The sequence below is a fragment of the Ursus arctos genome, chromosome X, assembly GCF_023065955.2.
Source record: "Ursus arctos isolate Adak ecotype North America chromosome X, UrsArc2.0, whole genome shotgun sequence".
NCBI lineage: Eukaryota > Metazoa > Chordata > Mammalia > Carnivora > Ursidae > Ursus > Ursus arctos.
In genome coordinates, this window is record NC_079873.1 from 5317484 (window position 1) to 5342465 (window position 24982).

The 24982-nt window shown below is 43.9% G+C and overlaps 1 long non-coding RNA gene across 3 annotated transcripts in view; it reads left to right on the forward strand.

Annotated features, from left to right (window-relative positions):
* Positions 1-24982, forward strand: part of LOC130543298 (uncharacterized) — a 371452-nt gene that overhangs the window by 250511 nt on the left and 95959 nt on the right. For 2 of the 3 annotated variants that reach the window (XR_008958544.1, XR_008958550.1), the window contains one exon: positions 17379-17603. This is a non-coding gene — a long non-coding RNA (uncharacterized LOC130543298). Of the gene's footprint in view, positions 1-17170; positions 17271-17378; positions 17604-24982 lie in introns of all 3 variants that reach the window. The other variant, XR_008958548.1, reaches the window with a different exon arrangement.

Genomic DNA, 24982 nt, shown 5'->3' on the forward strand with positions numbered 1-24982 from the left:
TATGTTTTCCATTTGCAAATATATTCATAGTATCTTTGCAGGAAGCCAAGGGACAATTTAGTTTGAGTCCTCATTTTACAGTTGAGGGAACTATGATCTAAGAATGTTTTAAAAAGTACTATAGAAGATAACATTCGGAAGGAAATATATGTGAATAGGCTGAGCACAGGATTTTTAGAGCAGTGATACTATTCTGCATGATACTGTATTTTCTTTTTCATATGGTACATTGAGGTATGTTCTCTCTAAGCCAACTTTATTGAGGGTTTTTATCTTGAACACATGTTGCACTTTGTCAAATGCTTTTTCAAAATCTATTGAAATGATTATGTTTTGTATCCTTTCTCATTTATGCGATGTATCACATTGATTTGTGAATATTGAACCACCTTGCATGATAAGAATAAATCCCACTTGATTGTGGTGAATGATTTTTTTTAATCTATGTTGCATTCAGTTTGCTAATATTTCATTAAGGATTTCTGTATCTATGTTTATCATAGATATTGACCTGCAGATTCCTTTTTTTGTAATGTCTTTGTCTCGTTTTGGTATCATGGTCATGCTGGCCTCCTAGAATGAATTTGAAAGCTTTACTTCCTCTTCTATTCTTTGGAATATTTTGAGAAGAATAGTTATTAACTCTTCTTTAAGTGTTTGGTAGAATTTACCCATGAAGCCATGTGGTCCTGGAGTTTTGTTTGTTGGGAGTTTTTAATTTCATTGCTTGTAATTGGTCTGTTCAAATTTTCTATTTCTTCCTAATTCAGTTTTGGTAGGTTATATGTTTCTAGGAATCTATCCATGTCTTTCAGGTTGTCCAATTTGTTGGCATGTAATTTTTCATAATATTCTCTTATAATCCTTTGAATTTCTTTGGTGTCGGTGGTTATTTCTCCTCTTTCATTTTTGATTTTATTGGAGTTCTCTCTCTCTTTCTTTCTCATGGGTTTGGTAGAGGTTTATCAATTTTGTAGCTGTTTTCAAAGAACCAGCTCCTGGCTTCATTCATCTGTTCTATTGTTTTTGGGGGGTTGTTTGTTTGTTTCTATTTCATTTATTTTTGGTCTAATCTTTATTATTTCCTTCCTTCTACTGGTTTTGGGTTTTGATTGTTCTTCTTTTTCTAGCTTCTTTAGGTTTAAGCTTACGTTGTTTATTTGGCATTTTTCTTGCTTCCTGAAGGAGGCTTGTATTGCTATAAACCTCCTTCTTAGAACACTTTTACTGCATCCCAAAGATTTTGGCCGTGGTGTTTTCATTTTCATTTGTATTCATATAATTTTTTAATTTCATCTTTGATTTCTTTGTTGACCCATTCATTGTTTAGTGGTGTCTTATTTAACCTCCATGTGTTTGTATTCTTTCCAGGTTTTTTCTCATGGCTGATTTCTAGTATCATAGGATTGTATTTGGAAGAGATTCATGGTATGACTTCAGTCTTTATGAATTTGTTGAGACTTGTTTTGTGGCCTCACATTAGGTTTATATATAACATCTTATTTATATACCAGTCTATATTAAGTTGATGGTCACTTACGTTTGTACCCATTCTAAAAGCACTGAATTTTTACTCCTCCCTCCCACATTATAGGTATATGGTATAAAACCTTACATCCTTTATTTTGCGAATCCCTTGACAGAATTTTTTTAAAGATATACTTCATTTTACTTCTTTTTTGATTCCCTCTTACTTTATTCCTGCTTATGGTCTTTCCTTTCCACTCAGAGAATCCCCTTTAACATTTCTTGTAAGACTGGATTTGTGGTGATGACTTCCTTTAACTTTTGTTTGGGAAAATGTCTCTTCCTCTGTCCTGAATGACAGTTTTCTGGATAGAGTATTCTTGGCTGCAGGTTTTTTTCCTTTCAGCACTTTGAATACATTATACCAATTCCTTCTGGCCTGTAAAGTTTCTTCTGAGAAATCACCTAATAGCCTTATGGGTTTCCATTGTATGTAAATTTTTTCTCTTACCGATTTTAAAATTCTCTCTTTGTCACTACTTTTTGCCATTTTAATTACTGTGTATCTTGGTGTGGACCTCCCAGGGGTTGACTTTCCTGGGGGCTTTCTTTGCCTCCTGGATCTGGATTTCTGTTTCCTTATCCAGATTAGGGAAGTTTCCAGCTGTTATTTCTTTAAATAAGTTTTTGTGCCCTTTTCTCTCTTTTCTCTGTCTAGGATTCCTATAATTCAAATGTTACTAGGCTTGATGGTGTCACTGAGGTCCCTAAATCTATTTTCATTTTTTTTATAATTCTTATTTTTCCTGTTGAGTGTAATTGCTTTCCATTAGCTTGTCCTCTAGGTCACTGATTCATTTTTCTGCTTTCTCAAGTCTACTATTCATTCCGTCTGTTGTATTTTTAATTTCTATTATTGATTTCTTCATGTCTGACTCATTATTACTTATATTTTCTACTTCTTTGTTGAGGTTCCTCCTGAGACCCTCCACTCTTTTCTCAAGTCCAGTGAGTATCTTTATGACCATTATTTCAAATTCTTCACCAGGCATATTGCTTATCTCTGTTTCCTTTTGTTCTCTTGCTGTGATTTTCTCCTGTTCTTTCATTTGGGACATTTTCCTCTATGTCCTCATTTTGTCTAACATTGTGTGTCTTTTCTGTGTACTAGGAAAGTCAGCTACATCTCCTGCTCTTAAAAGTAGTGGCCTTATGAAGAAGAGGTCCTGTAGTGCCCATGCTGTTCAGTGCCCCCTATTCACCAAAGTCTGGCACTTCAGGGGAGTCTCCTTGGTATGTTGCATGTGCCCTACTATTATCGTTGATCTGTGTTTGCCTTCAGTCCAGTCATCTCCAATGGCTGTCTTTGCCTGTTATGGGCAGGTTTCAGTCCCTGTATTGTTAGTGGACCAGTCTGGGGCTCCCTTGGGCTTGAGTTGGGTCAGGTCGGATGTTTGCCACAGCTGTGGTAGCACCAGACTGCAGGGCACTCTCCCTGTGTTGTCCCCCTGAGAAGCTTTCCTTTGTGGGCAGGTCAAGCGGTCAGAGCAGATATCTGTCCTCAGTTCACTGTCATTGCTGCAGTAGGACTGGTGTGTGTGGTTATCTTTCTCTCTTCTCCAGGCAGGAGTCCCTTTGGAGTGGTGTTGGCCCCTTTTGTGGCTGCTTGCACAATGCCATTATTTTGGTGCTACTTTTGAGAACTCCTGGTCTGCTGTGGGAGGGACCTGGAGCCACTTTGGATGGATTCCTGCTGAGGGTAGGTTGGATGGGTCAGGTCCACAGGAGAGCCTTGTGGTGGGGCATGCTGTTAGCAAGCAAGGTGGAGAGTGTTTGTACTGGTTCCTGCTGGTGTTGGTGTACATAGGCTGGTGAGCAGAAGGGAAATGGTACCCACCAGTTCTTTTGCTCTTGGAGAAGTCTGTTAAAGATCCCTGCTCCTCTAGCACGTGCTCTGAGATGAGTAAATAAATCTCCTTCCAGTATCCCCCAGGCATTTTTCGAAGTGCTGCCTCTATGCTGTATCTCAGCAGGGTTGTTTCTTGTGCCGTCTCTTTGAGGATGGGGACTCAGTTTCCTGTGCTCTCCAGCTGTCAGCAGTGGAGCCCTGTTTTTGTAAATTCTAGGTGTTAAGTCCCACTGATTGTAAAAACTTGCAGTGTTAATCCCCTCTGCTTTTCAAAGCCAATTGTTAATGGGGATTGTCTTCCCAGCGGGTCCTCTGTGCCTAGAGTGCCAGTGTGGGGTCTGCTCTTCTCCCTCTCTCCTTTCTCTGTGCTTGTGAGTCCCTCCCTCCTGTGGTCAGTCTTGCTGTTTGGTTTGGTTCCAGACCATGTTTCCACCATTCCTACCATTTTCAATGTGGCTTCTTGTCTTGGGCAAGCTATGGAGAGTCTGTGGTGCCAGTCTTTGGGTCATTCTCTGGATCATGTACAGTGATGTGGGTGTCGTCTAGATGTATCCACGGGATGAGGTGTGCTTAGGGCCCTCCTACTCCACCATCTGCCCCAGAAGTTTCTTTATTGTCCTTCAGTGGTGGATACGTGTCATTATACATTTGTCAGAGCCCATGTAATGCACAGCACCAAGAGTGAGCCCTAATGAAGCCTATGGACTCTGGGTGATGATGATGTGTCAGTAAATGGTTATTGATTATAAGCTATTGATTGTACAAATATACCACTCTGGTGGAGAGTGTTGATAAAGAGGGTTGTGGGTGTGTAGGGGCTGGACGTATATGAGAACTCTGTGCCTGGTTGCCAAGTTTCGCAGTGAATTTCATACAGCTCTAAAAAATGAATTCTGTTTAAAAAGAAGGAAGAATCCCTATTATGATGCATAGTCCTTTGCCATCATTAGCTTCTACTAAAGTATAATTAACTGATTCAGTCTCTTTGGGTCCTTTTAAATACAGCTTGAGGGGGTTCATAGGTGGCTCAGTCAGTGAAGCATCTGCCTTCGGCTCAGGTCATGATCCCAGGGGTCCTGGGATCAAGTCCCGCATCGGGCTCCCTGCTTGGTGGGGAGTCTGCTTCTCCCTCCGCCTCTGCTCCTCCCCTTGCTCATTCTCACGCTCTTTCTCTCTCTCTGTCTCCCTCTCTCAAAAACACAAAATCTTTAATAAATATATACATTCAGCTGGAGGGGTTGGTTACTGTGTGACCGTTAGTACACTTCTTAACTTCTCTGCCTCCACTTTCACATCCATACAATGGGAAGCTAGCTGGAAGAGGTATGACATAGAGGTAGTAAATAATACACATAAAGCCATTTTAAGTGCATATGGGAGGCATTATGGAATAAATGGTAGTAATTTTAGTTAATGACCTTTTGAATGAAATGTTCGATTGTAGGATACCCATTGCTCACTTTACTATCATCATCACAATTTATAATTACTCTTATAAAATATTTAATATCTAACATTTTTATTCTAATGCATACTAATGTTTTAAAATAATATTACTTGACATTTAATATTGCAGCTGCAACATATTTCATTTTTTAACATGACATTATCATTCCCTGCAGAATGAAAAATATTACAGTAGATGTCGTACCTTCACCTTATGGTGTGTGTCAATGTGTATTTAATCATGAACTGTGTGTCTGGCTTTCTTTTTAATGCTAATGATAACGGTATGGTGGCACATTAATAATGCCTTCTACACTATTTGTTGGGGGCGGAGGCAGGAAGGTATGGTACAATCACCTTTACAATCTGGAATGCGTTCCTACTTTACTGCTGTTCCCCTGATCCCTTCTTCCCTAAGAGGGGATCCTTGGAACTCATGAGAACGTTACCCCTCCATTACTAAGTGTTACAAAGAAATGATCTCAGATCTGCTGTCCCTGTTTTTGCCTCTCAACCCATGAAATAGTGTCACACCAGGCCAGGGTGAATCCGAATGAGTAGGCAGGAAGAAATCATCTGATGAATTATAAACTACAAATAAGGGATTATTTTCCACATTCTTCTTTCACCAAAATGGCATAAAGGAAGAGAGAATCCAAGGTATGCGATGGAAGAAAACTCAGAAGCCAGGGGTGGTGATTGCCTCCCCTTCCCCCAAGCAAGGAACCACCATGTGCTATCAGTGGCACTTCTTTGCCCAAAGAACAGAATCATGGACTTTGTAGAACTGCATAAAATGTGGGATTCATGAATTCACACATCTCTTCTGGCAGTCTCTGGAATGCAGTGGAACTGTACTCACAGAGGAGATGGGACCTAGGGAAGAACGGTCAGGGCCATGCAACATCGCTGGCTTTTATGATGGAGGAAGGGGGCCCATGCACCAAGGAATGCAGCCAGTCCCTGGAAGCTGGCGACACAAGGACACAGATCCTCCCCGAGAGCCTCCAGAGGGAACACAGCACAGCTGACACCTTGCCTTGAGCCCATGAGGCCCGTGTTGGCCTTCTGACCTTCAGGACTGTGAGATAAAATGTTTGGGGTTTTTTTTGCCACTGCATTTGTGGTAATTCATTATAGCTGTGATAGAAAATGAACACATCTCACTCATTAGTTCAAAAACCACTTTTGAGTGTTGGGTAAACGAGACATGGTAGCTACCCTTTTAATTATGTGACAGAAATGCTGTGGGATACAGAAAGTAGAGTGCCCTAAATTTGGACAGTGGGAAAAGATGGGACAGTGGAAGAGTATTTTTCACTCAGACCATCAGAAAGTTGCCAGGAGGAGAAGAAAAGAATGAAGTTGTTTGTTGCCTCCTGTGTCCCACCCCTGCACAGGCTCAGCCATCCAGGAAGTGCTGTATAATCATTGATTATGTTAGCGTAGCAGACACTGAAGCTCCGATGAGTGTTTTTTCCAAGAGTCTCAGCAGTCGTGTGCACCATCTCTGTACCCGTGGACGTACCTGCGTCTCCCCACCCGAGGGCCTTCTGCGGCTGCTGGAAGCATCCCTGGCCCGTGGATGTGCTGGGGAGTGAAGCCCTGGTGAACCGTAGCCTGGCGGTGGATTAATGGTGGCTAAATCGTCCTTGTCCCTCACGGAGGACAGTTCTGACGTGTGATCTGTAGGCCTTGCAGAAGCACCCAACAACACAATGATTATTCGCAGTTCTTCTTTTCTACCTTACCTGACTCCTCTACCATGATGCGCACAGTCTCCTCTTGGGACAACAACTTGCCTTCACATCTTTATTTCAAGATGCACTTTGGAGGGGGAAAAAAAAAAGCCCAGATAAGACAGTCACCGTATATTTTTCTAATCCACGGAGAATTGACAAGTAGTGTTGGTACTAATAATATTGAATAATCTGTATTATTAGGTCTTGTGTCATGCCTGTGAAACCAGAAGACCTCATTCCTTTGGATCTTGTGGTGCCTGCAATACTCTATCTTACTGCCAACGTAATTGAGAAAAATCTCAGGGGGTTGAAAAAATATTGAAATTTTAGACATTGACACTCAGGACTCTTGACTACAGGCTAATCTGCTACCATTAAAAAGCAAACAAACCCCACTAGATACTGTGTAGGAAGTCAGTGTGTGCCCGTGGATTGGGGTCTGTAGAAATCCTTTGCATGGGTCCTAAACACAAAGACACTTCTGTCCCTGAAAGTTAGCTCCTGCGGGGAGTCAGTCCCCTGGGGGAATTTCAGCACTGCCCCACAGGGCCAGCCAACCCATGTAAGGAAATGTCAAACTAAATGCCGAGATCGTGTGGATTGATTGAACGATCCGGAAACCATAATTAAGGTATTTTAAAACCTCTTTGTCACAAGTAGAAAAGGCAACGGTTACATGGGCTCTGACAACAAATTTCAACAACATTTATAGAACCCCCAAACTAAAGTCATCTTCTGTAGTTCTTTGCCGCAAGGCAGAATTATTTGTCTCTTACAAGACAATTGGATATCCCTCAAATTCTTGTAGATTTACAAGCAAGAGCTTCCAACAGCAGCACTGTAATTTGTTTTTGAATTTCAGTGAAGAACAGATGTTCAGATTTTATGATAAATGCATATAAATATACAAGCTAATTTTATATCATGCCAGTCTTTTGAAAATACAGATGAAATAATACCACTACTCTCTTTCTTACTAATTTTATCCCTTCTACGCATTTTTTGTGATCTCTTGACTAATGTATCCACTACGTGGCATCACTTGGAGACAGAGCCTTACCAAGATTGGAAACCTAATTATGTGGTTTTTTTTGTTTCCCATATATTTTCTTTCGTTTTTTTCAATTTTAAATCCAGTATAGTTAACATACAGTATTGTATCAGTTTCGGGCATACAATATAGTGATTTAACAGTTCTGTACATTACTCAGTCCTCATCACAAGAGCACTCCTTCACCCCATCACCTCATCCCCCCCATTTCCCCCCACCTCCCCTGGGGTGACCATCAGTGTGTTTTCTGTAGTTAAGAGTCCGTTTCTTGGTGTCTCTCCTGTTTTGTTTGTTTTGTTTCTTAACGTTCTGCATATGAGTGACATCATATAGTATTTGTCTTTCTCTGACTTATTTAGCTTAACACCAAGTAATAAATTTTGAGCTTTGGAAAAATATTAGTAATCTTCCTGTTTTCTGGCAATACCAAAGTTGTGTCAATCCCCCTGGTTGTTGGTGGAGCCTAGTATAAACATTATATGTTTCTATTTCTGCTGAAAAACTAAATTTAAAGACCGACCAGTGATTTTTATGCGTCTTTTCATTGTCTTAAAAAAGACGTGATAAACATGTTACCCATGTCAGAAAATGACATAGATTATTCCTGATGAGATGACTGCATTTATGATGAGATCAGTTATACTATGAACATTTTTATCAGTGTTAATGACCAGAAAAGCATATCTTTCCCCTTAGTTTCCTTAGTGCTCAGGGTCATGGCTTAGCACTAATAGCACAGGAAATCTTCCCCAAATGCCCCGGACCTTTGCCCTCTCCAAGTAGAGTGGGGAATCTTCTATGAATGATGATTATGAAGAAATGCTCTTCAGCCTGCAGTCTTCATGCCAACAGTAGTGTCAGCAGAAACCCAGAAGCGTCCATTTCCACACTTTTTTTTTAATATTTTTTATTATGTTTGTCACCATACAGTACATCCCTAGTTTTTGATGTAAAGTTCCATGATTCATTACTTGCGTATAACACATTTCCACACTTTCTTTACCCAGCCCTTCTGTGGGCAGCCACACAGGCTCTGACCTTACCTGGGAGCTCCGCTGCCGCTGTTGGGGGGAGCTCCGCTGCCGCTGTGGGGAACGGCTCCTTGCAGGGCTGATTCACTCTTCCTGACAGCGTCTCCCTTCTAGGGCACAGTGCTCATCTTAGGTATTCTATTTCGGACCTTCTTGGCTTGTGCTTGGTAGGATCCCAGGGAGACCTCCGGGCACGCGTGCTAGTCCCGAAATGAAGCAGATTAACACGACGGGACAATCTGATGTCCATAGTGTCCTTCTTCAGTTTTCCCACCCTCCCTCCATCCCTCTCTTCTTCTCCTCCTCTTCTTGCTCTCTCTCTCCCTCTTTCTCTCCCTAGACAATCTATGATATAGTCTATCATCTTATGTATCTTATCTGTCATCTGCCAGCAAGCATGATAGAGACACAAACTTCTAAAGAGTCATTTTAAAGGACTGTGTGTTAAACTGAGTTTTATATGAGTGAGTTAAAAGCAGATGATTTCTCATCAAAGATTTTTCTTTTAGTTCTTAAAGTTTGTTAAAGACCAAGTGTTATGGACTAAATGTGTATGCCCCCCCCAAAAAAAATTCATATGTTGAAACCTAACACCCAGTATGATGGAATTTAGGGGTGGGGTCTTTGGGAGGTGATCAGGTCATAAGGGAGGATCCCCCATGAATGAGATTAGTACCCTCTAAAAGAGACCCCAGAGAGCTCTCCTGCCCTTCCGCCGTTGAGGACACAGGGAGAAGATGGCCCTCACCCAGACACAATCATGGTGGTATCCTTATCTCAGACTTCCGGCCTCCAGAGCTGAGAGGACGAAGTGCCCGTTGTTTGTAAGCCACCCAGCCCAGGGCATTCTCTTACAGCAGCCTGACCTGAGACACCAGATTTCTCTGTGTTTAAAGAAGGATGACATGCTAATTATAATTAGGAAATTTGAGTAAGTTCAGGAGCAGAAGGTAAATGACAGAACCTCTGTAAGAGAGAAGTTTGGTTCCAGTTGTAATAAACACCTGTTGTTTAAAGGAACAGGGACAAGAGAAGCAGAATGGTAGAAGGTACCCTTCTGCCCCACCTTACTCTGGAAGGCCGCGCACTGGCAAGAGGAGCTGTGAACACACTTTCTGGATTCCCTCCCCCAGGCGCAATCCAATCGTATCTTCGTAACAATAGTGCTACGGCTTTCTTTGCTGCTTGTTTTTTCACAAATCGATATACACAAGATAACTTTTTAAATTTGATTTTTTCTTGAGATGGTGAGGTGCGTGCGTATTACATGTAGTATAAACACGGAATATCAGCCAAGTCCAAGTCAAATTAGATCATCCCTGGCATCTCGTTCTATGACATGTTATGTCTATAAGCTCCTCAAAGAATAACATCCAGTTCCATATGACGAGTATACGTTCCCGCCTTAATCATCTCTAGAGCTTTGTCACTTCCAGTTAGCAGTGACTGTTCAGGGAGCCGCGGGGCATGATGTCACGGACAGAAACCGTAGCCAAAAAACGACTCTTGGAAAGGACGTGCAGAGAAGACTTTAGATCTGGAAGTAGCTGCAGCCTGCAAGCTATTTCTTCAAACCCTGTGTTAGGCTAGATGGGGTAGCTTTGAAACAGTCGCTGGAGCCCATCAGAAGGTCATAAGCAGCTGTGGGCGGCACGTCATAATCCTCTATCACAATCGATGTGGACAAACAATAAGAGGGAAGAATGCTGGAGGCTGTCATTGTTTAAGCAGAAGCGAGCGTTCACGTTTACGTGTCAGTTATTTCCTTGATAATAGAACGCGAGGCCGGATCCCCATGTCATGAGTCTGAACTCTTGCCCTACGTACAGGCACAGGTACCTTCTCTATTTCAAGGGATCCTGCTGTGAATCTTCCCATGGAGGAAGACGCATTCTTTTCTGTAAATCACCAGCCTCATTTCCAGTGAATTTGCATTTGTGTTCCTGTGTTTAATCTCCTTAAGAAAGAGCCAATCAAACATTAATTTGACTTTAAAATGTAGCTCAAAATCATTTTTCCTATTGGAAGAATCGCGACTTTTAGTTTGCTAGATATCGCACAGAAACAAACCTCTCTTTTGTTTGTCAGGAGGGAATCGTTTTAAACATGAGAGATCGGTGGTATTTGGTCCGTTGTGAAGGTAATGGAGCGTGTAGATAGACGTCCTTACCCTGGAGGCTTTCCCTCCCAACCTTATTTGCAGACCTGCCATCAGGCCTGCATTTTGAAAATGTACACATGGCTTCGTTCATCCGGGAATGTGGGCTTATCTATGAACATATAAAATAAATACACTGTTATTGGCAGTGGTCTCACAAGGGCTCAGAACTTTTCAACACAGTGTACTGCTCGTGGAGGCATAGATGTACAGCAATGCATAGATGTACAGCAATTCGAAGATGTGTGCTGCCCGATGGAGTGTATCACAGGCGGTGTCTGCTGGTAACTAATGTGAGTGTGCAACACAGAGTCCTACGCCTGCTTTATTACAATCGAGAGAGAGTTCGATCGCTGTGAGCTGGCTATCTGGCACTAAGTGTGTGAGGAGCAAAATCCCCCTCCCTGTCCTACTCATCAGAACAAGAGAAACTGGGAGCTCATGAGTTAATTGTATCCTTGTCATCATGAAGATTCAGTCTCGTACTTGACTCTGTAGAAAATACACTTGATAGTTGTCTGACCTCAGGTATGTAGGTTGCTCGTTGTTTCTTTTTGTGATTGTGCAATTCTGAAATATCTTTAGGACTCTGAAGCTTTCTGTGTTTGATATTTCAGTGCACTGTTTGGGGTTTAAATTCTATAAGTTAATATAGAATTGAAAACTTCTTACTCCAAGACATATCAGTAAATCAAAAAAGCATAAAACCAGTTTTAAAAATATAGGTATAGATATGTAGATTCCCTCTCTGTCTCTGGTCTGTTGTTTTACACCTGTCTCTGTCTGCACGTATCTATGTACAAAGTAGCACTTAAAACCAGTGTGTCACTCATATCTAAACAGTTTCAAATGACTTTATTATGAGCAACACTGAATCCTATTATTCTCAATAGAAATCTTGGTAAGACTCAGTTCAGTGGCATGAACTTCCACAGAATATTGTCTCCGGGATCTAAGAATAGCCAGACCTCGTCTTCATACCCTCCTGCTACGCGTCTTCTCTGCTGTCTGCATATTCTCTCTTTTGTACAAGTCGGACTTGCCAGTGGAAGATACAGCAACAGCTCTCTCCCCTGCCTAAGCCTTTCTGGGACTTGCTATCGTGTGCAGGGTGAATCTCAACCATGCTGGCATCGTGTGAAAAGTCTGCAAAACTGAGAAGAGCCTGTTTAGCTGTTCTTGTCTCTAGCAAAACCGGCCCCGTCTCCCCCTCTTCTTGCCATGTCTCCTATCACCTTCACCCGAGGAAGCCCAGAACAATGGAAATTCCAAACACTAGAAGACTCCTGAGACATGTTCATCAAATTGTTTCCTGTATCTGGGATTTTATTCCATTCTCTTCTTGGCAAGACCCTACTACCACACCCAGCTCAAGGTCACGTGACGTTGTTGGAAGCGCCTTTAAACCCAGTTAGTCACTGTCCCTCAGTCCATAACATTTCACACGTTAACGGGTGAATACTTCCCTCCTTATTCGATAACATTTCACAGCAGGGCAGGAATTTCAGTTAGACTCATACGATGTATCTGTGTCTACAGTTCTGTTGGTTTTGGGTCAAGTAACCTGAATGATGTAATTGATTGGGTCATCCTGCTGCATGTAATACAAACAGGAAGAGCAGTAAAAGTTAATATGGTGTTGATCTCTCATATGAAACTTTCCTCACTGTGAAACAAAGCCCAAATACATCATAACTAGATTTCACAGAGCTGTTGTATTTTAATTTAAATGAACTTTATATTGCATTGAGTAAACTGTAACAGCCCAAAAAAGTTACATGCTGGACTATAGGTTTCACATTCTTTTCCTAAAAAAAAAAAAAAAAGCTATAAATATGTATCACTGGCAGGACTCGCTCATAGATTAATGGAGTAGGGCTTATCTGCAAAGGGCCGTATGGGAGTGATTTGAGGGGCAGACAGAATAATCTCCATAAAATATACATCTTTCTTGTCCGATGAAATCTCACCATCATTTTTGAGTCTTCCTGAGTACATACTGGCCTTTCTGTTAAAATTCCAATATGCACGATGGCCTTGTTAACCACAGAGCCAGAATCTGAACGTATAAGGGACATTCTGGCTCACTGAGACAAGGAGGTTTTTCACTTTTGTCTTAAACCCTGAAGCATTTTTATAAACTGTCATATTGCATAAAACCCTAGTGGACAGACATATAAAAGCAGAGCTGTTCTCATTGAATTGGAAGGGCAACTCATTGTCTTTACGTAGAGGACTGTATGGGTGGTACCCCTTCTGGGTGACGTGTAAAATGACACTCGCTCTTGGGCTTGACCCTCACCCCTTTGGGTGTTCATGGAGAACTCCATGCAACTCGGGAAAGCCACGGACTCCAGACTCACTTCTTTATTTTACCCCAGGTGGGAGTAAGGGAATTATTTGAGGCAAGCATTCTCAAAAAACCTTGCTATATACACAAATAAAGCAAGATAGGATACAATACATAAACAGATATAAATATATATGTGGTATGTCGAATAGGAAACAATGTTTCAGAAGTCTTCTTGGACGGTGATAATGAAAAAACAAAGAGGTTCTTTGATGCATAATGCTTGATCTTGTAGAAGGTAAAGTGCAGTGAGAAAGCCAGCTGATTGGAGACCTTGGCCTCATGGAGACACCGGGGAGAAGAAATGCGCTCATAGGTCTACTAGAATAAATAGAATGAGGGAATTGTACCGTTCTGAACTACATGAGCAACACAGAGCTAACAGGTGTATTTGCCTTTAATATTTCCCGCAACATGGTTCATTCTAGGGACCTTGTCCTTACCCTTAAACACATGTTGACCCTATCTAGTTGCTTTCCAGAAATTTCCCAGTTCTGAGAAAAAGTCACAGTTTTGTAATCCAGTCTCATTTTCTGGCACGAAAAAAGTCTCCAGTTTCACATTTGGAACCAGTATTAGGCTTCTCTTCCTCACAGAGTCTTGAGCGCAGGGGCTAAAGGAGAGGAGAAGCATATATGGTTTGACTCTTCCTCTGCCTCCTCCTTTTTCCACTTTGCCTCTTACAGATTTAGAGCCCGGGAGAAAAGAATGTGAAGAATGTGGAGATACTGGTTCACTGAACTAGGCTTGCTGTTTCAGGATCCTCTTCCCTTATGTTAGCAGGTGGTCAGAGCAGACTTTGTGGCAGGCGTTTGTTTTCAAAAGATTTTGTTTATTTATTTGAGAGAGGGACGGGGCAGAGGTAGAAGCAGACTTCCCACTGAGCAGGGAACCCAACGCAAGACTTGACCCCAGGACCCTAAGATCACGACCTGAGCCGAAGGCAGGCGCTTCACCCACAGAACCTCCCAGGTGCCCCTGCGGCAGGTGTTTGAGCCTGGAACGCTAGTCTGCTCTAGAGCTGCCAGTGGGAGTTCTTGGAGGGACCCATGGGTCCTCAGCACTGCACAGCAGCCTGTTACAGACAAGGCCTGCCTCCCATTGACCTTTCACACTCCTTTAACCAAGTGCTTCCCCCACCGGCTCCTCCTGCCGCAGCTCTCTGGGTTCGTACCAGTCGAACATGTTAACTTCACGACAGAACACAGCCTGGTACCCTTTTTCATTGTCTGTGTAACCTAAGGAAAAGCCTATTCTTCTCCCCAGGTTGAGGGATGTAGGCAACTCTACCCACGCAGTGTGTCTTTGCTGTTGCTGTCCAGAACTGCTCTGGCCCTCAGAATTTTCCAGCTCCTCAGCAGGCACCCCTCCCTGTGTACATATAGACCCTAAACTCTCAGCAACGTGGGCGAGGCTCCCAGGAGCTTTCAACACACATGGCCATGCTCATAGGGCAGGAAGAGAAGCCAGGTTCTACAACTCAGCAAGCAAGCCGCTAAGACGTAGCATGCCTGTCCGTGACCAAATTCCCTTGACCTTCCAGCTTCCTCTTTTTCATGGACTAGAGGTGGGTGAGTGGGAGGTTGTCGCAGGGCTGCCATCTTTATTGTAAGTCATGAAGGAATGTGTCCTTCTTGTGAATGTGTCCTTCCTGACTACTGCACCCAGCCCCATTCCGCTTACTGATACAATGGTGTTGGCCTGTTGCCAAGGACAGTTTTTCATGCGAAGGTTTGGGCGAAGGTACTTAACTATGTTAACTAAAACATTTTTTCACTCTCACTTAATTACTGAAGCCAAGTGACTTCACTATGAATTTTAAAATCCAGTTTTTAAGACCCTTCCTTATGCCACCTGGAAGCATTTGACTTCACAGAGCTAATAAATTGTAAATTAGTGTAATAAAATTCAACTACACCCCAACTAAGTAAACTTCTTTTTTTTAAACTGTTTAACATATCAGGTGCGTGTTTTTCAATGGACATACAAATGCGCTGTTGGTCACACAGCAGACATCAGGATTCCATCAGAAGTAGCCAGGAAGTTGAAGCAGGGCTTCCGCTACAAGGCGTACAGACGCCCATGAACTTTGGCGTGTCTGGTCTCGGAACTCTGGTTCTGTCCATTTGCCTTCTAGCCAGCGCCTCCCTAAGAAGCCGGCTCCTCCATCCTCTCTTCGGTGTTGGCTGCCTCTGCCTGTCCGCAGCCTCAGCTCTCCCAGGATGGCAAACAAAGCTGTCCGAAACAGGACCCGTCCCCTCAGAGCCCACGAGACCTGCTGTTAGCACAGCAGCGTTTACACTTGTGCACAGAGGATATCCACACCCACCGTACGGCTTCTCCCGGAAACCGCTGTGTTCCACGGCGGCAGAAGCACCTCTGAGAGGTCGGTGCGGCGTGAGGCTCCAGTCCCACACAAGGACACCGGAGCCGGCAGGTCGAGGCATATTATCAGGGAGATGTTTGCGGGGAGCCTTCCTCGGGGACCCCATCACGGGATGGAATCTAAATCTTTCTTTGTGGTCGTCTGGTCCCAGACGTACCATTTGGATTCTTTTTGCCTTTATATCCTTAGGCGTTGCGTTGTGTTTGGTTTCTTAGTGTGACTCTCATTGTTGAGTTTCTTCATCATGCAGCAGGGTGCAGTTGGCTTCTGCACAGAGCATCACCTGTTTATTTTGAAAGACGAAGGAGAAGAAGAAGAAGATGATGATGATGATGATGATGATGATTTGGTGACCTGAAAGGTTCCAGAGGAAACAACGGGTTGGCTTCGCTTCATTGCTCAGACCTCCCCGCTGCAAGAGAACAGGAGAGATGGGTTCCCGACTGTAGCTACGTCCGGACAGTGTCACTTCACACGGGTTCCCTGTGGTAGGCCTGTTCCCCTCGCAGGGCGCACAGTGGTTCTCTGAGACGGCAGTTCCTCTGTGCGGACACAGCCAGTTAGGAAGATCCAGGAAGCGCGACCTTCTTTTGTTCTGACAAGGCAGAGGCGTGGAGGGGCTGCTGCAGGGTCGTGGTATGCTCCGTGCATAATCACCTACGGTGTATTATCCGCTCCATTGTCCAGGCGGAGGAATCACGCTCTTCATTGTCTCTTGATCTCTTACTTGCCGCAACAGCTTACCCCATCAGAACTGTTACGTAAGCTCCTTCCCGCCGAAACTGACCACAAAACTTTATTCCAGGGAATCCGTTCTTGAATTAGCAGGATGCTTTTTTAGCGTGTAGAAAAGTTGACCTTTCCTAATGGAGACCTGTATTCACAAAGGGATCCTCTGAATCTCCTTCAGAAGGTCTGCTGGAAGTAGATGAATCATAGAAAGATGATTTGCATGTGTTCCTTTTTCTCAAGTATTTATTTCATATTAAACTCTATGTGTTTGGTATTTCCAGAAGTAAAGAAAGACCACAAAAAAAGTGTAATTTTCGGGAAATAGAATTGTTAGAGATGGGCAAAAGGGAAACAGACATTTTCTTTAGTGAAAAAGACCTTTTGCTTGCAAGTAAAAAGTGGTTCTCCTGTTTCTGATGGAAAGAAAAAAAGAAAGAGGAAGAAGAAAAAAGGAGCCTAGACAGAAGAGCCAAACTGCTGTCACCCACCTCAGCCTTGGAGAATGCCTCCCCGGGTGGGGACTGAGGTCCACACAGCAACCCGTTCTGTGGGACTCACAACAGAAGGGAGCGCTTGGCGGGCCCTGAATATGGTCTCTTCAGAGTTCTCATAAATCAAACCAGATTTGCCTAGGATTGGGCATGGGAGAGGCCACGCTCCAGCAGACCGACTCGAGAGTGTATTTTACAGCACTGAATCACTGCAGCTCGAACGTATTCTTCAATGTAAACGTTGAACTAGACAGAACCTGCTTTACATAGTTCTGATTAGCAACCTGCCAAGCTTGATTGTCGATAGGATAAATGGGCCATCTACGTTTCATTGCAGTTTTCCTTTTCTTTAATGAGTGGTTGGGGTGTATGTGTGTTTCACTGTTATTTTGTTTTTGTTTCTTCAGTGTTTCTGGCAGAGGGTGTTGCCTCCAAATTGCAGAGGGGTCCCCTCAGCAGCCCTCCGCTAATTTGAGAAGTGCTCTTCAGAGCGAGCTATTGAAAGAGGTACATCTCCATTTGAAGGAAAGGACTCTTCCACAAATCTTGGTCCTTAACCTAAAATGAATAGATGTAAACTGCTGCTAAGTTTTTTTCTATTTTCCTATTTTTCAGGTGTTCTGGTGTGAAGAGAGTTCTCTGCCCCCAGTGTTTGGAAGGTTTCACAGGCTGGGCGCCTCCTGTCCGCAGCCAACAATGATGTTTTGTGTCTTCATCCCGGTTGAAGGGCCTGGCACACAAACAGCCCAGCCTATTCATTCCTGGAGCAATTTTACATATGCGAGACCGAAGCCAAGATGAATGTCTTCATCCCCGACGTGCTCATTCAACCACATTCTGGTAAGTGCAAACACTGAGATGAGAAGTGGGGTTCGGACCCACGTTCCTGATCGGTAAGTCTGCCCTTGCTCACATAGCTACCTCTTTGTTGCAACTCAATCATCCAAATGGGTATTTAATAGAAGGACATTTGTTTTGCCCAACTGGAGTGCCTCCAATGGGGCAGGGATGGCGTCACCTGCCCAGGGGGTCCTGTTGGCTCCCTCCTGGGGCAGCGCCACTGCCAAGCTTGACAGAATCGCTCACACTGACTCCCTAACTCCCCAGCCAGCAACCTCAGACTGCCATCTCATTGGGAAGGGAACTCTAGACCTCTGCATTTTCACCGGCCAGACATTCTGAATAAAGCCTATGTCCTCGGTGCTGGCAGTTCTTCAGAGGGCTCTTTGAGAGTTTGAATAGAGGTTCTGCAGAAGCGTCCCTTTCATTTGCCGCGAAGACGAAGCTTGTGCCAATGCGTGTCCCTGAAGATGTACAGGTGGGACCAGAAACAGCTCACAGCGTGGGAGGTGGGACTGGAGATGCACTGGTGACACCTGCATTCGGTCCAGGAGGCAAGAAGCGGCTTTGTGACGTGAGCCGAAGGGGTGCCGGTGACAGTTCACCTTGGGGGTGTCCCCGCTGAGACACAGTCTCACGGGGGAAACAGCAAAGAGCCCAAGCAGGTTAGCCTAGCCGTGCCATGAAGGATTCTGCACAGAGCTGCTTGTACAGGAACCGGTGACTCACCCTGGCGTCTGTTGCCCCTTTGCGCAAAGCTTCAAAGTCCTATCCGATGCCTGACCCATATTCAGTGGGAGTTTTTCTTTCCAGTTTATCCCATGGTGATTTAGTAGTGTTTGCTTTTCAGTGTTCCCTTGTTCCAAGAACACAGTTACCTTTACCCTACTTAAGATGTACTTTATTGTTTAATATGAAAGATTAAACTCATGCGATACTGTGACATGATGTCAGGATCCTGTTCACTGAAAGACATCAGTAGTCGGTCATCCAACTTCATATTCCGTTATAACTTTACCGACCTTTGGAATCCCATTTAAATAACGTTTTTCTGCAAAAACTATCGGGAAATGCAATGCCTATCTATCCCGATGGTGTAATATATTAAACAAAATACTAATTGGGAAATTCTCAGCTGGACCTTCGTTTAGTAAACATGATGTAGAAAGTAAGTACTTGGTTGATGCAGAAGGACACTGACGAGCGACGTCTCTTGCTATGTTTATTTTTTCTCTGAAATAACACCCACTGCGAAAGGTACAGAAATGTGATTTGCTGTTTTTTCAATGACGTGCATAAGGGATGGAAGATAATTGTCATTCGGAGAGCAACTCTCATGCTGTGGGCTGGGTCTAGAGTTCTCCCTCTTTGAGTCCGGTCAACAACACCATTGTGCAAGGTGCAAGTTCTCGCTACAGCTGGGTCCTCCACTGGTTCCAGAACCAATGCACACTGCCTGCTGGGTGGGGTCAGTGTGCTCTTCGTGTGAAGGGTCGGGGAGTAAAGAGCTTGGGCTTTGGAGCCACCCAGTCTCGATTTCAGCTCCCCCGCTCTGCTGTCCTAGCAAGTACGCATGCGGGGATAGGTACTGTGTGAAACAAAGCATCGGGGTGCCTGTGCTCCAGTGAACCCTTACTTACACAACTCGAGGGGGGCCCGTGTCATAGTTACCTGTCCCCGACACGACACCATGGCTTCTCTTTGAAAGAATACACTTCTCTTTCTGCCGTCTGATCTGCGTCCACTTCCCGTCTTTGCAGCATGCTGTGCCACGGAGAAGGGCTCTGCTTCCTCCCAGGCTGTTCCCCATAAACTCCAAAACGGAAAATCACCTTCACGAGTTTCTGCCCTCACTGTGCTTTGTGACAAGGTCGGTCTTGTTCTGTCAGACATTCCTTATCCTGTTCAAAAGTGCCTGTTAAACAAGACAGCATGGTGGTTTTATTGGAGGCAGAAGGCCTCTGGGTACGATTCCTGGAGAGGTTAGAGAGTGAGGACCCCATGGAAATGTGTGTTTATGGCAAACTCAGGGTGAGTGAGTCGGACCCAGAAATCAGAATCCTGAGAAGTGGGCACTGTTGGAGCAAAGTTCTGAAAGGAAGGAGGAGAGATGTTTCATGCCTGCAGGATTTGGGAAAGAGAAAAGAGGGTCGTTCCTGTGTGCAGTTACTATGCTCAGAAGTGCTCTCTTTGCAGCCCCCTTTCATGTGAATAAACACAGTTTTGTAAATTCACGTAATTCAGGGAGGAATTTCAATTAGCCCCATTCCTGCTTACAAGTTATGCATTTTGAGATGTAAGCTTTTGCAACAAGATGAACTTTGTCTGCGGAGTAACATGCTGACAGGGTTCAAAGTGAGAATGTTGTCTCTGTGCCACTCGTCCCTCTGCTCCAGTGGCAGGACAGCCTTCCTCCCGGTTGAGGAGGCTTGATCTGCAAATACCTAATATTCAGATAGATCTCAAATCTAGAAGTCAAGAAGAAACCAGGTCCAGTCGCCCTTTGTGTGCAAACGTGGAATGGCTTGATAGGTTCCTTTGTTTTCCTTCTGTGGTCTCTCCTCATTGGTATCGGATAATGTTGCTCTTTCTTTGAGTTTATTCCTTTCCTCCTTTCCATCGATCCGCTAAGAACCCAGTATTCTCGATAGAACACAAATCTCCTTCATTAAATTTCGCTAAGCAGCACTAATTTTGTGGTTTAATGTTTTGTGAGTACTTTTGCGGGAGTGTGGGCGTGACTTTGCCAGGTCCTCTGCTAGGATGTCACGTGGCTCGGATCCAGGTGGCAGCTAGGGCTCTGGTCTCCTCTGGAAGCCAGGCTAGGGCAGATCTGCTTCTCAGCTCCTTGAGGTTGTGGCTTCAATCTAGTTCCTCGCAGCGGTGGAATCCAGGGTAGGACTGAAAAGCCAAAACAGTAACCCAGAGGCTCCAATTTCAGGAAGAAGCCACCACCCCTTGGCTGGGCAGATGAAGCAAAGAGGTTGGCATTATTGTTTGAAGCCTCTAAATTTGCGGTACTTTGTTCCTCTGCAATAGAGAAGTAAATGGCATAGCAACACGCATAGATCGGAAAAGCAGTTTGGTGTGAAAATATGAACATACAAAGGGACAGATATCAATACTATTTACATAAATGCGAAACGCACAAAGAATGAGACCTATTTCGTGATAACACATGAGCAGATAACTCATCTGTAGCATGTTGCGTGGTTGCCGGTGGGACAGGATGGGAGAAGGGGCGGGGAATAGGGGTAAAAGGGAGCACGTCAGAAAGAACAGAGGATCTTTACATGGACCCGTGTGAAAATGCACATGACCGAGCATGTGCCATATAATTTACCCAGTCTTCTGCAACAGAGATTCAAGGGATATATTTTTTAAACTATTTTTCTCAGAAGGTACTTAAAGCAAAAGTAAGCAAGGATACCCCACCACCACCTTGTACATATGCTTAGACTGTTAGAATAGAATTATTTTGGCAACTAAAATCATTGTTGTATGGAATTTTGCCGACCCTAAAAATTTGCATTAAAAAATTACTACTTAGTTCACCTTCAGTTTACTCCCCAACCCAGCCAGACAGCTCACTGCATCTCATAGCTGGATAATTACTCTGTACCTTATTAACTATACTCCTTTTTTCATGCTGTTGCTATCACGATTTCTCTGCCGATCGCCTGGGCAGAAAAGGGCATCGAGAAGCAATTTTCCTTATAAACCAAGAGTCTTGAAAAATGAATATGTGTTGGCTAGTGATGAGAGGAACTTCTCATCAGAAATTCCGGACTCGGAAACCAAGTTCTCTGTCCAGGCATGATTATCCTCACCTATTAAAGTCCTCACAGCTAAATTTGTTTATGCATTTGTTACATTTAATTAGGCTCCTCTCCTTGCACTGTGTTGGGAGAAACCAGAGGAAGCCAAAACACATGCCAGGAATCTGAATTTGCTGATGATTGCATCCTTCCAGTAGACACACTGGTTTCTCATTTTGAGCTAGCATAGCCTTCCCAGCACCCTTTGCTCCCCAGTGCTGAGTCGAGTGCTGTCTTGAGGCCATGACGTCACCACCAGCAGACATCTGACAAAATGAGTGAACAACCCGAGTCTGTGATTTCCTGTCCACACAGGAGCTGAGAAGCAATGACTATATTTGAACCTTTCTAAATGCCTTTTGTGTGTAACTCAGGAAATATCGTGGCCCCTTCTCCTCATGAATGATGTTTTGGAAACCGGGTCTGCTGGAACTCCTGGGTCCTCATAATAGATTACTTTACCACAGTGACTCATTCACTAAGGCTGGATGCAAATGAAGTAAGACTGAGCCAGATTCATGTTTGGAAACTGTGCACCTGCAGAAGCAACAGTAAATCTTACCACAACTTGTTTCTTAGCTTTAGGGTTCTGACCTGAGGTAGAAGAGGAAGTGCACAGAGAGTGCTAGCTTTAATCGACAAAAATAACTTCAGCAATTAAAGATATTTTCATTACGAGTATGCCAGACTTTTCTGTTGGTGTTTCAGGTCTGATTTTAGTTCGAGATGAGAGGAAAAAAACCCAGATAATATGCCAATTTAACATCCCTTTCGATTCTCCAAGAAAATACTAGGCATTGTGCTTGGCACACACAAGACAAAAAGAAATATGGAAAATGAAAGGTTCTTTCTCCATATAACGTAGTCTTCCGTGGGATGGTTCATTTGAAAACAAATAAAGCCAAAATGATAATTACTCCATGCACGTATGTTTAAGGTGAATAGGAAACATGTAGGGATCCAAAGTCACAGAGAAATTTACTTAAGAAATGGCTTTGAGGGGTGCCTGGGTGGCTCAGTTGGTTAAGCGTCTGCCTTCGGCTAAGGTCATGATCCCAAGGTCCTGGGATTGACTCCTGCATTGGGCTCCCTGCTCAGCGGGGCGTCTGCTTCTCCCTCTGCCTTTGCCTGCCACTCCCCCTGCGTGTGCTCTCTTTCTCTGAAATAAATAAGTAAAATCTTTAAAAAAAAAAAAAGAATGGTTTGAGCAAAGCCTGAAATAAGAAAAGTTGGCCAGGGGAAATGGATTTTCAGGTGGCAGGAGACATGGCTTCATCCCCCATGGGTTATTTGTCTGTGCTGGACCCTTGGCGGTAGCTCAGGACGCGTGTGGCACAGAACATAAGGGCAGGCGCAGCAGCAAGAGAAGTACTTGGTAAAGCCAGCTCGTGAACGGCAGGCTCTGCCATAGAAATCCACCTGTACTTGATCTTTATTGCCAACCCACAACCACTGAAGAACTGTAACGCAGAGAACAGCAGAGTCATACTCGCCTGCTAGCATGGCTGTTTTATGAACAGGATGGAGGATGCACTAGACAAAGAGGTGGGAGGCTTGGCTGGCCTGCAGAGCAGGAAAGAGAGAGCTACGAGTGGTCTGTGAGATGGGGGTAAGAGCATGGACAGCGACCTCCAGTGTGAAATCCAAAACTACGTCCATATGTACATGTTCAGGTCTAATCGATAGGACTTGGTGACTGGCTGGATATGGAGTGTACTGAATGTGATCGGCACTAGAATGACTTGCAAGTCCGTGACGTAGGCCAGACTTCATGAGAAGCCAGAGTCTATTGTCTGTTTCCCTTAGCCTGACCCAAGCAGGGAGTACAAGAGGATGGTGTGTATGCCACAGGGACTGGCCGTGCAGGAAGGCTACACGTAGGATATAATGCATGTCGGACAGCTGTCGGGTGTCCAGATAGAGATACTTGTTGATGGATCAAAGTACAGATCTGAAAGGGACGGTGAAGTTGTAAATAAACTTAGAAGGCAGGCATGTTGAGGAAGGAGGATATGTGTGGGCATATCCATAAATTGTGCAGCGGGATGATGAGAAGAGCAGTGGGGGCCTCAGCCTGTCCAGGCGGGTGGCGGGAAAAGAAGCCCACGCATATCCGCAGAGCGGGAGCAATCAGAGAGAAGAAGGTCAAGGAGGGGTACAGAGGAAACCCCCGGGGCTTGGCGGGAATGGATTTGCCATCCCCAAAAAGTACCACATTTTCTAGCAAGACTACTTTATTCCAACTTTCTGGGCAAGCACTTAATTCTTTTGGTAGGAAATACACTTCTCAGGCCCTCACCAACCTTTCCATGCTCCTGATACATAAAAAAGATTTTGCTTTTCTTGAGCCTGACTCCTTAAAACCCACAAATGCTTGTTTGTCTGAGAGAGTCTCATGATTGTAAATCAAAGGCACCTTCGTTTTCAAGCTGTTGTTTCTGCTGTATTTAAAAATTCAACCAGATAGCCAACAGGATTCCGTACACTCCGTGCTCTATTTGACCGTGCGTGTTAAATCCTAAACTGATGTGGCTTCATATGCACGAAAGAAAGGTATGATTAGGGAAAGAAAGGGGGCACCAGTGAGAATCTTATTTCCTGCAAGAGATTCATTCAAAACAGTTCTTAAGACCTGCTGCCAGCCAGACTTTGGACGAGGCAGAAGGGACGCACCGTGATGAACAAGCTAGTCACAGTTTCTGCCCTCATAGATGTCACTGTCTCTAGTTATCTGTCTTCTTTGGCATCCCAAGAACCACACGGACATAGTCTGGGTTTTCTCAACAGCAGAACCCACAGCGGGATTATAGTACAAGTAACTTATTTGACAGGTGACCTCAGGTGAGTGGGGAAAACTTAGAGTCACCTGACACTCACCGTCCCACCCGAGGTCGCACCAGGTGACACTCTGCCTTCTTGTTTCAGCTTGCACGCTGTTAACACATGTCCTTTCTGCAGTCCGTGGAGTGCCAGACTGTGGAATTTTGTACCTTATTTCAGTGATCCCGCCATTTAAAGTGACCCCCCAATGCGGTGCTGACGTGCTGTGTCAATGCTCTTGACAAGTGAGGCTGTTGAACTCCCAACGGGTACCATCTACCCGTTCTGAGAGTCACAGCTCACAGACAAATCTCTTTTGAGACCTATTTCTTCGCAATTAATGTTTTAAATGAAGCAGAGCCTAGAAATGATATTAAATTATTAATGTGTGTTGGTTAGAAAAACACATTTCATGAAAGAAAGCAATTTTTTATAGCATACATAAATCTTAAAACACCTCACTATTTTTATCATTTCTGCCAAATCCCAAGGATGATTAAAAAGTCTCTAAGGGGAAAATGCTGTTTTTAACAAAGGTGACAAAGTAAAAATTCTTTTATTTGGGATTTCTTTAAATTTTGTGTAGTGATTCTTTACTAACACCTTCTTTTTCTAATCTAACAGTTGGTCTTGCTTTTTCGTTTCTTCCTTCGACTCAGGTAAGCCCAGGCGTAGTCTGTAAGAGCAGCACGCCCGAGACATACACACACTGCCCCATCTTGGCCATTGCCTTGAAGGAGA